This window comes from Sturnus vulgaris, chromosome 2 (genome assembly GCF_052056855.1).
Source record: "Sturnus vulgaris isolate bStuVul1 chromosome 2, bStuVul1.hap1, whole genome shotgun sequence".
NCBI lineage: Eukaryota > Metazoa > Chordata > Aves > Passeriformes > Sturnidae > Sturnus > Sturnus vulgaris.
This window is the reverse complement of record NC_142244.1, coordinates 9,787,840-9,800,585: the sequence shown is the minus strand read 5'-3', so window position 1 is coordinate 9,800,585 and position 12,746 is coordinate 9,787,840. Positions and strand designations below refer to the sequence as shown.

The 12,746-nt window shown below is 36.8% G+C and overlaps 1 long non-coding RNA gene across 2 annotated transcripts in view; it reads left to right on the top strand.

The window, feature by feature from the left end:
* Positions 1 to 12,746, top strand: part of LOC148224617 (uncharacterized) — a 111,815-nt gene that overhangs the window by 64,980 nt on the left and 34,089 nt on the right. Inside the window, exons 3-4 of one of the 2 annotated variants that reach the window (XR_015800020.1) lie at positions 3,044 to 3,131; positions 12,076 to 12,161. This is a non-coding gene — a long non-coding RNA (uncharacterized LOC148224617). Of the gene's footprint in view, positions 1 to 3,043; positions 3,132 to 12,075; positions 12,318 to 12,746 lie in introns of those variants that run through there. The other variant, XR_015800019.1, reaches the window with a different exon arrangement.

The following is a 12,746-nucleotide window of genomic DNA, read 5'->3' as shown; positions in this document are numbered from 1 at the left end:
AACACTGACCACTTGCCTCAAATCCATTCAAAGCCCCCCACAACTGCATGAAAGGGAAAGTACATCTAAACATCAAAACCAGGACCATTTCCTATTTTCTTATTCACACTAATTCTTCTATAATGAAAAAAAAAACAAAACAAAACAAAAAAACCAACATTGCTGCTAATTCTTGGAAATGTTTAATAGAATACACCATTTTTGATTGAGAAATACAGGAACTGTTGACCCTAAGACTAAAGGAAATGCTGCAATGTTGAACACAAGAATGGATAGGAAGTCCTCTATTTTTTTATATCCATATAAAATATTGCATAGAATTAGTTTGTATAATTAATGAAGCTTGCCAATATTAGTTAATTCCAGCTTTATATTATTAAATCATTCAACGAACTAACAATTACTTTTTAGCTTCAAAAACATATGCAAAGTATTTCCTCTTTTCCCCAGAATGAGACTATGGTTCTATATCATCTTTTCTGGGAATTCCAACCAACTCCAAGCCTGGGAGCTTTGGAACTGGCAAGAATTTGTAACCTCATTTACTTAAGAACAAAACAACATTGTCTGTAGAGGTGCTATGAAATGGGGCTGAATTTTTCCTTTTTGAATTTTGCACTCCTTCATTCCCTAGTAAATTCTCAAACTGCAGTTAGAGAAGTAAAACAGCAGAAAAGGGGGTAGCTTGGCTGTATCAGAGTAAAATACTGATTTAGTAATCATGATTAAAATGAGTCACCAGGAATTGTCTCTATACAACCTGGGGAAGTAGGGGCAATTTTTTGAAGTCTTCTATAAGAAATTGGAAGCTAGAGAACAGAAAATGCCAATAAACAGTTAAAAAAAAACCCCTCAGAAATCCCAAAACATGAAGTTAATACCCTGCAATCATGCATAAAACATAGAATAATTGGGCCAGATGGATATAGCTACATATCTGGTGCTGCAGATCCAAATATTAAACAGTTGAAATTTAGGGGCAGCCCTTCAGGCCAATCAGAATCTGATCCTATGATCTGAATGTCCCTTGGCAGCCAAATGAGAGAAGAAGAGTTAGGAAAGGAGGTAAAATAAAAATTAAAATATAAATAAAACAAGCAGCCTTGGATACGAGTTAGAGGTTTTGAAACAAAATTAATTGCACAGATTGATGTAGCTAGATTTCAGGTTTCTAGAGAGCATTGACATTGTGACTACTGAAAAATATAATTTAAAGCATTAATCCACACCACAACTACAATATTTATTATTTTTGCACCTATGTGTGTCCAGACAGAAAAGTTTCTTCATTCTTCCTCTATTAACTTTACTAACAAATATCACTACTCTTACCTTGAGCACAAGTGAAGGTTTTTAATTCTTTCTAAATGGAACTGGTCTTTTTTTGAACTGCTAAGATCAAAGCACTGCAGAGTGCACTCCAGTCATATGGGACAGATGTCTGTCAATAACTTATCCAGAGAGTATTTTCCTCTGTATCCCATAAGCAATTATTTCACTACCTTTTGTTTTCATAGTTCAGCCCTCAGCCAGAGAGCAACTAGGAAATTTAGGCACCACCTATTTCCTAAAACTTGCCCCTGCATGGATATGCAGTTGACTTGCCAAACAAAAGAAATAATTAAAAAAAAAAATCCCCGTAAACAACATAGTTCATCAATAACAGCAATATGAGGCAGTGATAGTCCTGCTCTGGTTTGCAGGCAGGTTTACATACTGGTTGTAGCCTAAAATCATAGGTAGATACAGACACATTGCTAGGGATGCTTTTGTTCTCTTCTGCCACTGAAACTATCACCACCCTGCTTGAGCTGCTTGCTGAAACCAAGTCCAACAGAAATTTTGTCTTGGATTTAAGGATAGCATAATTAGCTACAGACTCTGCTGCTGGGAAATGTGAAGAATTTTCATGACTGTCATGCTTTAATCCCAGCTGGCAATTTTTCCCCATGTTAGGAATCAGAGGGGTAAAAGTGAGAAAAATTGTGGGCTGACACAAAGAGAGTTTAATGGGGAAAACAAAAACTATGCACACAAACAAAGCAAAAAAAGGAATTAACTCATTGCTTCCCATGGCTGGGCAGGTGTTCAGCCATCCCCAGGAGAGCAGCACCCTTTCACACATAATGGTGACTTGGGAAGACAAATGCCATCGTCCCAAATATTCCCTTCCTTCTTCCCCCAACATTATATGCTGAGCTTGGTGACATACATTATGGAATATCCCTTTGGACAGTAGAGGTCAGCTATCCTGGCTGTGTCTCCTCTCAACTCCCTGTGCACCCCAGCCCACTCACTGGTGGGGCAGTCTGAGAGGGTGACTAACTGCAAAAACTGCTAGTGATCACAACACCACCCCTGGAAATATTGGCATTTTCCAGCACAAATATAAAACAAAGCCCCATGCAAACTACTGTGAAGAGAACGAGCTCTATCCACTCAAAACCAGCACAATAAATTACTCAGAATAGCCTATCTGTGGTTATATTTGTCTGTAGCTCTTTGTCTATGTTTTGGCATATCTTAACTTCTTTTATTATACAGATATATTTACCATATCCTCTAACTATTTCCAGAAATCAAAGACATCACAGTTGAACTAATTACATTCCAAGAAGAATTTAATTATACTCTTGGGCTTAGCTTTGCCACCATTTAAGTGGAATTGGTATAGCAGTTGAAAAAAAGGCACAATGTATTAATACACTTGTTGTTATGGACATAACTCCTTATGAAGTTCTTATCTGCATTAGCAGATCCATGAGTAAAGCATGATGGAATGCAGCTGATATAAATCTAAAAGAAAATTAAAATCTGTTTATAAATAGCTATTATTTTTGTTTCCAGACTGTTTAATGCTTGTTCATCCAGTAACTCATTAATTTAAAATGAAACTATAATAGAGAAAAATGACAGGATTTCACCCAAGTCCTTAAAAATACTGCTATTTTCCAGGAAGAGTTTTCTTTTTTTTAAAGGGAAATTTTGCATATATTTTTCTAGTTTCTGAGTTTCTCCTAATTGAGGTATTTCTGATTTCTAGTGCAAGAATGAATCCAAGAAGGAGAAAACTCAGAGGCCTTGAACAGGGCTGGATAAACCCTAGCAGGAGGAATATGAGGAAGTATTTAGTAAGTGAAATGTTTCATTTACTTAAACGTAGAAGAATTCTCAAACCTCCCGGTTATTCACCCTGGGATGGTTGCATCTTTCTCTGCTATAAGACAGAATATACATTCAGTATTCATCTAAATTGCCCATCTATTTACATACATCAAAAATACATATGTGTGGAGATATTAAAAAATAGTATATAAGGTATCAATATCAAAGTCTCCTTATACTTTACCCCTTGTTCAGAGCAGGGCTGAACTGTGTTCTTCAGGTGCCCCATGGCTGAGTGTCCTCCCTGTCTGAGCTCAGCTTGGGAAGTATTAAGAGAGTGATAAGAGCATCAGTATAAAAGGGGAGGTACTGAGTAGGACTTTTTAATATGATTTTTTTAACATATAATTGGTGCGACTTTTGCACACTCATTATTCAGTTTGGATTATTGGAGTTGTTACAGTTCATTGGAATAACAATCAAATATTTACCCACATTTCCTATTGTTCATGTCCCAGTTCAGTGTAACTAGAATTCTAAAAATTAAAAATAGTAGTTTTATAGTTAGAAAACCTTGGATTTATTTCTTACACGGTGCAAACTGCAGGAGTATTATCAATTTAATGATGCCAAAATGCTCTATGTTCAGAGCTCCAGTGAAAGCTCTGAGGGCTGCCTAGAGCACTGAAACTTTTGGGAGGATAAATGTTGTTTCTCTGTTTTCAAGGAGTTTGCTTTGGCCCATTAAAATAGGTGTGAGAAATATTGTCAGGAGAACAAAAATCAAAGAAGTGTTCCAGCTACAATTCTGGACCTGGTGCTTTGAGGCAGAAGAAAGAAGGTTAGTGTTACCACAAATCAAAGGTACTTCATTAGCTCCTGCTTTTTATGAGGTTGCTGAGGCAAATTTTACAATATAGTTTTAAACATCATTAACTTTGTGACCTTAACATTAATGTGTTGATACACAATGCAAATTGCATTAGTGAGCTGAGCAGCCCCTACTGTGGAAGTCTATCTTATCTCCCCCTTCCCAACAAAGTCATTAGAAAAGAACACATGAAGGTAAGTAGGCTTCATGCAAAACTAAGTTTACCTCTGATTTATGCCATACTTTTAATGATTCCTTCATGCCATAAAAAAGCATTTGATACAAATTGGTTCAGGCTAGTGTTTCTGAAACATAACAGTACATCTAAAGAGGAGATAATGCAGCCATGGGGAATTACCTTTCATTTATGAGTGTAAACTCTTAAGAATTGAGCTACTATATCCAAGAGTTTCAAAGGAAGTAATTTGATAGCAGTGTGCATTTTAATTGCAATATTCCCATAGAAGTACTAATTTTGCAACTTAAATGACCTGCCAGCAGCACTGCAAGGTAAAAATAATTATAAGAAAAAATTATAATGATGATAGACATGCACTTGTTATTTTACACTGCCAGAGAATCGGTTTCATTAAAACAAAAAAAAAAGCAGCACAAATGGGAAAAGAGGTGAAAATAAAGGTGGTGTGTTGATGGCTTGAGGCTTGATGATCCATTTATAGGGTTACTCATTCCCTTCTTTATCATGGAAGGAAATGAGTAATTTGGCTAATGCATGGAGGATTTCAGCACACTGTGTTCAACTGCTCATGTGCTTTGAATACCTATGTGTCCACAAATGTGATTCCTCTGATTCCTTTATCATTTTTTGCCAGATCTTACAGTTTGGATGATAATTTTCCATTCTTTTCAAAATTTACTCAAGCTTCAGTACAATAGCTTCCTCTTAAGATATGAATCTGCAACGTTGGCAACTTAAAATCTTTCATCTTTATATTTGGAAACGGCAAAAAGGCAGTAGTAATCAAAGGAGTAGAAATACACAAACATACATTGTGAAGTCTACCCTTGTTATTTCAATATATAAATTGGGGAGGAAGGCATAGGTCCTGTTCTGGCAAATTAGTTTGTCTTCTAATCTGTGAGATTTGTTTTGGCAAGGCAGGGAACATTAAATAATTGTATTGAAGAGAGAGACAACATCATACAAGGAGAAGCTGTTTTCATTTTGTGAGAATAAAACACATGAGCATATTTTTACTTGTCTTCACCCTACCCAAGCACTATTTTTTCATGATTCTTTTAGCATGTCAATTATCTTTAAAGCATTTTAAAAGTTGTTCTAGCATATAATTTTTGTAATAAAACAAAGATTTTAAATACTACTGTGGTCAAGTACTAAAACCAGCGCTGATGCCAATTTTAAAGAAGTCAACGTAGAGTCCAAGAAACAGAGCAAACTACAGAAGATGAGACGTGATGTACTTTTATAATCTCCCTCTCCCATGATTACTCAGGTATTAGGAGCCATTTCCTGATTAATAATTCCACTAGATAAAGGAAAGGAATATCAGATTATCAGAGAATAGATACAATCACAGGGTTTTAATCAAAGTCTACTGGAGTGCTTTTCTAACCCTTCTTTTAAGAACTTCTTTCAATGAACAATAACTAAAGTTAATGATATGACTCCTAATATGATGGAAACAGCTAAAAATCACATTAGTATAATTTCAAATTTATAGAATAAATGTGAAAAAAATATGACAATTATTATAAAATAAATACTTGTCCTCCATGATTGACTGTTAAATGTTCACCACAGACCAAGTCTTGAAAATCTGTGCTCTGGGAAAACCAAACTCAGAGAAAAGTTTGATTAACTGGTGTTAATTCCTCCCCATGAGAGGAATTGTGTTCCACACCACCCACAGATCAACCTGAAATGGTTCTCAATTACAAAGTGACAACTCTAGAGCTACAGATTCAGGACACTAATAAGATTTTATGTCTTCAGTTATCACATTTACTACTTGATTTGCTAATGTGAAACCAACCACTTAAATTCTTGACTAAGCACTCAGCTCTTCTCAGCACACACCACCTGAGCCTGGGATTTTGCTTCTGGCTTAGTCAAGCCATTTTCTCCACCTTGTTCTCTGACATCTGACATCTTATCATGGGAAAGTTTCCATGGCAGCCAGTATAAGGCACAATTGAGCCTTGCCATTATATTTGATGGGCTTTTTCTTTGGAGCTTCGATCCAGACTGCAATATCATTTGTCAGGAAACTAACCAAGAGATCAAAAAGAGTTTTGGGTATTTGGAATAGATTTGTGCTTTAGCTATCCTCCTCAATCAAAAAGACAATACTTTAAAAAACCCACCAACAAACAAATACAAAAAAAACCACAAACAGAACCCCCAAACAAACAACCAACCTCCAAAACATTTAGCAGATTGATTACTATATGCAGCTATAAAATCTTTATTTACAAACAACACACCAGAATATTGTATTTTTCTGGGCTGTGGGTGTTTAAGAAGAAAAAAATATTTCACCTGAAGGTTTGGAAGTTATAAATTTAAGATGCTAAGCCATCTTTACAGGTCTGTAGCTGACTATGTGAAAACAAAAAAATATAAAAAGAGACAATACATCTGAAATATAATCCCTCTGCAAAATACCGAGAGGATGAAGGCATTTCCTGCTGTGGTATCACCCTCCTATAAATACAAAATACACCTCTCCAAACAAAACCCCACAAAGCAATTCCCCACCTTAAAAAAATCTTCCTTATAGATACAACAATTTGCTTAGAATAATGAGGTAACTGGCTAATAAGCAATTTATTCTGCAAAAGGAACCTGATAATTGGATGGTTTTGGGATTACATTAATGCACAGAATGCTATACATATCGCTGGGCATATATAAAAACAGCTGTGAGTTTCTTTCCTCTCTCCCTCACATTAGAAAATAAAAAATAAATACTTCAACTCACAGCTTGATCACAAAAATTGGCAAGGTAGAGAAGATTGTCATGAAAGACTGGACCTCATGAAAAAACCTGAAAACACTGGTATAAAGATGAGACTTATTTCCTCATCTGTCTGTATTTTTCCCTCCTAGGCTCACAAATGCAGTTTGTCCACAGATTACCCTCAAGTTTATTACCCATACAAAGTTTTCTTATTGATCATCTCAACAATTCATCTGCTGCATGAACATACCAAACTAAAATATAACTAGTGATGAGTCTTATGCTGCAGGAATCAAATTTACTCAAGAAATCTATTTCCCTGTAGCAAAATTCACAGAACCAATCACAGAATTATTAAGGTGGGAAATGAGCCCTGGAGCTCCTGTTCAAGGAGTGCATTCTAGAGTTTGCTACTCAAAATTGTGTTTAGATGGCTTTTGAATATCTTCAGAGGAAGAGACTCCACATCCTCTCTGAGCAATATGTTCCAGTACTATGTCACCCTCAAAATAAACTTCTTCCTAATTTTCAGCTGGACTTTTCCTTGTTCCAGTTTTTACCCATTGCTTCTCATTCTCCTGTTGCTGGCACCACTGAGCAGAGCTTGGCTCCAGCCTCTTGGCACCTCCTATCAGATACCTACAGACATTAAATCCCCTCTCAGTCACCATTTCTTGAGGCTCAACCATTCCTTTTCAGTGAGTTGCTCCAGCCTCTTAATCATGTCCTCCACATAGAATTGCTCCAGCATCTTCATGTCTTTCTTCTACTGAGGAGCCCAGAACTGGACTTATATAAGGAACTCCAATGGAATTAATCTGTGCACGTTCTCTGCAAGCTACAGAAAGCTACACCATTATTCAAGGTTTGAACAAAAAAGGAAATTAGGCTGACACCATTGCCTTCAGCTTCTTCCCTTCTTTGAATATCAATAAGTACACTCCTAGAGTCTCATTATTCCCTTGGCAGAGCTTCCACTACCATTTACACATGAATAATTTCTTTTTTATAGACCCAATATTGTTTTGTTCAAAACACATTTATCATTACAGAATGTGATACAGTAGGAGCAAACTGCAAGCACTTCTCATCAACGCTGTCTTTGCAAAACAACTGCACATGAAAAACAGCCAGTATGTGAACCTGAAAATGCTTGTTTTACAATTCACTGCAGTTGTCAGGGGCTTGTCCATGATGAACTTACTTGCTCATGTGGTTGAGCACTGAGTACACAGCATTGTGAGGAAATACTGAAGGTTTGTGTTGAACTATTATCTGAAACTGAGATAAAATTACCCCTAATATAAGTTTGTTATAAGCAGCATTTAATAGACCTTATTAACTAAGAGGCAAAGTATTCTTTTACATAAATCAGAACTTTTGGGGTGGTTTATAAACAATTGCATACTTGCACTTTTGTGGAGGACACACACTCATCCATAACTTAGCACAACTTTTTCACAGGGTAGATCTAAAAGCAGATGCAACCTTTCAGCTGGAACAAAGTCATTCTTCAGCTTCACTCACACTGGTGCACCCACACCTAGTGGGTAAAAGGAAAATAAAAATGGTAGTAGTGTCCCAAAGGAACAGATACAGATATTCTGCATACATCCTTGCATGCAACACCATGTTCACTGGTTTCTGATGTAAGCAATTCTAAAAACCCTGTTAGGCAAAGGGATTAAACACAGTCCCAGTGGGCTTCGTGTCCTATAAGCACCGGTAAAAAATGTTTTATGAGCTAGAAGAACCACTGTTTTTCCTCACCTGGCCTCTGGCTTGTGAAAACTCCATGGTTATTTTGGCTCATGCCCACTGGGAGTTTGGGAGCTCAGTTGGTGCTTGCTGGGAGCAGCATTCTGCAGGAATGTTCCTCTGCAGCTTGGACAAGGAGCAGGTGCTGCGTGTGGCACTCCCACGAGCAGAGCCCCAGGCTGCTCAGCCCACCCAGTCATCTTCACTTTCCCCAGCACAGTCTGCCTGCTGTTCAAATGCTGGACAACGAGTGGGACAAGAAATTCCCAGGTTCTGCTCTGTGGTGCCTTACAAGAGGAGAAGGGAAAAAGGGAAGAAACAGATACAGAGGAAGTTCCACCTGAACATGAGGGAGAACTTCTTCACTGTGCAGTGACCAAACACTGGAACAGATCATCCAGAGAGGGTGTGGGGTCTCCCTCACTGGAGATATTCCAGAACCCTGGGCCGTGTGCTCTGGGATGACCCTGCTCGAGCAGGGAGGTTGGACCCATTGTGATCCTTTCCAACCTGACCCACTCTGGGATTCTGTGAAATGATGATAATTTTTATATCAAATTCTTTACATGCCAGCAAGACTTGTTTCCTTACTTTGCTTTGATTTCTTTATCAATTACCAGCCAAAGTGGAATAATCAAAAGTAGTACAAAGCATAGAGACAGCATAAGTAAGGAAAAAATAAAGAAGTGAAGTAACAAACACCTACATGCACAAACCTGTGAAACACTTTTTCTCAGACTGCACTTATTTCAGAACTTTAATTTCCTGGAAGACAAACACATATGTTTTGAATTTCCTTGGTTATCAGGAGTCACTAATGGACAAAGTGTTTAAAAACTTTCAATCTCTTGGCATCAGGTGTTGGCAGTCACATCCAGAGCTGCCATTACAGTTCATATATTGAGCTGTCCTTTCTCCAGAGGTGACCAAAGCTTCCAACAGCGAGGCACCAATCATGATAAAGAAACCACAGCACAAAGAAATCTCATCTGAAACCTGGTAATCCTGAGTGATGTTCTAGCAATACCCAGAAGAAGCATGTACACACTGGAGAGAAAGAACTTGAGCAACTTTGATCCAGTCCAATACATAAAGAAATCAGTCTTTGGGTCAGGCTCCTAACATAAACCAAAGGAACAGAGTGCCCAGGACCACTGGTGTTTGCAAAATGTGGTGTTTATCTAACCTTATGTGAATGGTGTGCATGCAAAACAAACTTGTAGATTTGACAGTGAAAATGAGAGATTGTTGTCAATTTACATTTACTAAAACCCCATTTCTCATTATTACTATTTTTCCCACATGTATTCATCTCGACCTGAAATTAATTTAATTCATGAAGTTGAAAGATTGTCTTCTTAAACAACCATTTCTGCAGCATTCATACACACCAATGGATCTTCACAGACAGTCCAAATCTTTAATGATATGTTCACACACAGAAACTCTCTGTCATAAAGGCTTTATGGAACAGTCATAGAGAAGAGGACACCCAGTTTCTGAATCTTGTAAGAGTTCAGATTTATTTAAAGTGGAGTGGGGCAGGCAGAGCACTATATCCCTGGGGATGTTTCAATTCAGCTATTCAAGTTCTAGATAATTAGAATATCTCACTTCAAAGGCTCAGTAAGGTATTCTCAATACCATTGTAATGTAACACACTCCTTAAAAACTAAATCCAATTGCAATCTTGCAAAACAAGATGAAAAAAAGCTCATAGAAATTCCATACAAAAATCAGTTTGAAATTGCTGTCACAGACACTCCTCCCTTCCCATTAAGGTTAAAGCTGGGCATCTTCTATGTCTTACTTCTGAGTAAAATTCAGTTATAGGACTTGAACATCTAGACAAATTACCTTGGCACAAGCTCAATTAGCCTGTTTCAATACAGAGGAATCAGGTCTGTAAACTTCTGATAAGTCTATGATAAAAACATCCTTATATCAAGTTTAGGTTTAGAGTTGCCTTTTTCATGTAAGAAAAGGCTCAGAAGGGCAAGAAAGTCTGAGAAGAAGAACAACTTCCTATGCAGATATGATCATCCATAAACACTGTCAGCCACCTCAAAGAATTGATAACACTGATATGGAGAGGCCAAGGTAATACCAACAGCTGAATAATCTTCCACTTTTTATTGAGAAAAAGCCAGCCCAAAATAGATCATTCCTGGAAGGAACAGGCAGTTGACTTTAATCAGGAAAAACCAAGAAACAAAATAAGAAACTTAACAAATAAAGATGTTATCAAAACAAGGCAGATTAAAAGAGTTTCCTGGGTTTAATCATCTACATGAAGACTACATAAAATCTTACACATGCAAGAAATGAAGAACTGTCCACTAACAATGAGAACACAGAAAGACTGGAGGTGCTGGGCATCCACAGAAAAGCATTTCTGCTTTAAGCTTGGTATTGTCATAATCACCTGTAGCCCTCTGTTGACAGTAAATTGGAAAATATGCATATATGCTCTTTCAAATAACAGACTAGACCTGTTTATGTAGGAAAAAAATGAAATTTTGTTAGAGCTTCCTCATTCTTTCCTTCATCCAGTGAAGACTAATTTCTAATCAAAATTCTGAGCTATCAAATGCTTAAAATCAAATATTTTTTAAAAAATTACTACCATTTAAGTATTATAAAAAGGAAATTAAAAAAAGAAAACTAGAATTATAATCTCCAAATAAAAATTAAGATCTTACACCTATAAAATATTTTGGTTTCTCATTTTGCTGAGGAAACCAGGGCATTTTGTTCCTAGCTCAGCCCATCTAAAATTAAATAAATACACATATATGGATTTCCATAACCCCTGTGCCAGACTGGAAATGAGACCTTTGATATCATCTAGAGTGAACAATTATTACTGGGTGATCTGTAAAAAAGACTTTCAAATGTATAATTTTAGAATTCAGTCACAAGAGCTACATTTACTGATGCAAATGTGTGCACATTGTGTTAATTACTTATTAACAGGGGTTGAAGTGCTGTGCAACAAATCCCTATTTGTCTGCCCTTTATCAGCCTCTTTTTTGACAAAGATATTTTTTCTGTGAGGCTCCAAATCCACTCATCATTTCAGTCACCTTGCAAAGAAGGGAATCGATAGTTTAAAATCCAGTTTTAGGCTAGTCCTTTAAAAACATATAACAAGATTTGTATAGAAATATGGTTTTGAAGTCCAGACCAGTGACGGAAACAACAGCTCCGTGATTTCTGGAACCAGGCAGGATGCAAGGTTTGCACACAAGCTCAACTCCCCCATGTGTCTGCCATCAAAGATTTACCCAGGCAATCCACCTAGATTTTCACCTGAAACTTGGGAGGGTTATCCAATATTGACCATGAATTTTCTTCCACTTATGGTTTTGAATCATTTGCCAAACCTCTGTTTTCCAGGACTGGAAGGAATGACAGATTGCTCTTCTTGCAGCCTGAAGCTCTTCAGTGTTACCAAGCAAAGCAGAGTGCTCCCAAATCCACAGGTGTGTTTTCCTATCAGCTCTGCACATGGGCTGAAGATTCACAGGCAGTGCACACAGGAGACAAGTTCACTATTTTCATTCTGCTCATATTTTCTGTTAAAATTATGGTATGATATGATGACTCAAAGACTTATTGGAACCTTCATTGTTGTGCTAACGAACAAGAGTTGTTTGCTTTGTTTTTCAATAAAAAGGATTATCTAACACATTTAGCTATTCTAAGATGATTTAATGAAGAAATGGCCTATGTTGCATAATATTTCCTCTTGCTGAAGAGAGATCTTAATGAAAATAATTTAAAAGTTCAACAAAAATAGCATAGACTAAAAAAAAAAAATTGAATTCCTCTTTGAGAGATAATGGAGGTGGTTGGGATAAATCACTATCCTACGATTAGCCATGAAATGAAATATTCTCTTTTTTTGTTTTACAAGTTTTGAAACTTTCCACTGAAGATAGAAACTGTAATAGATATCTTTTTCTTGTGAGAACATTTACTGTAAGGGCTCTTTTTAAATCCAGAATTATGAGGATACTTAGCAAACACTGCAGTGTTAGAAAATATTTCAGCTATCTGATGAAACA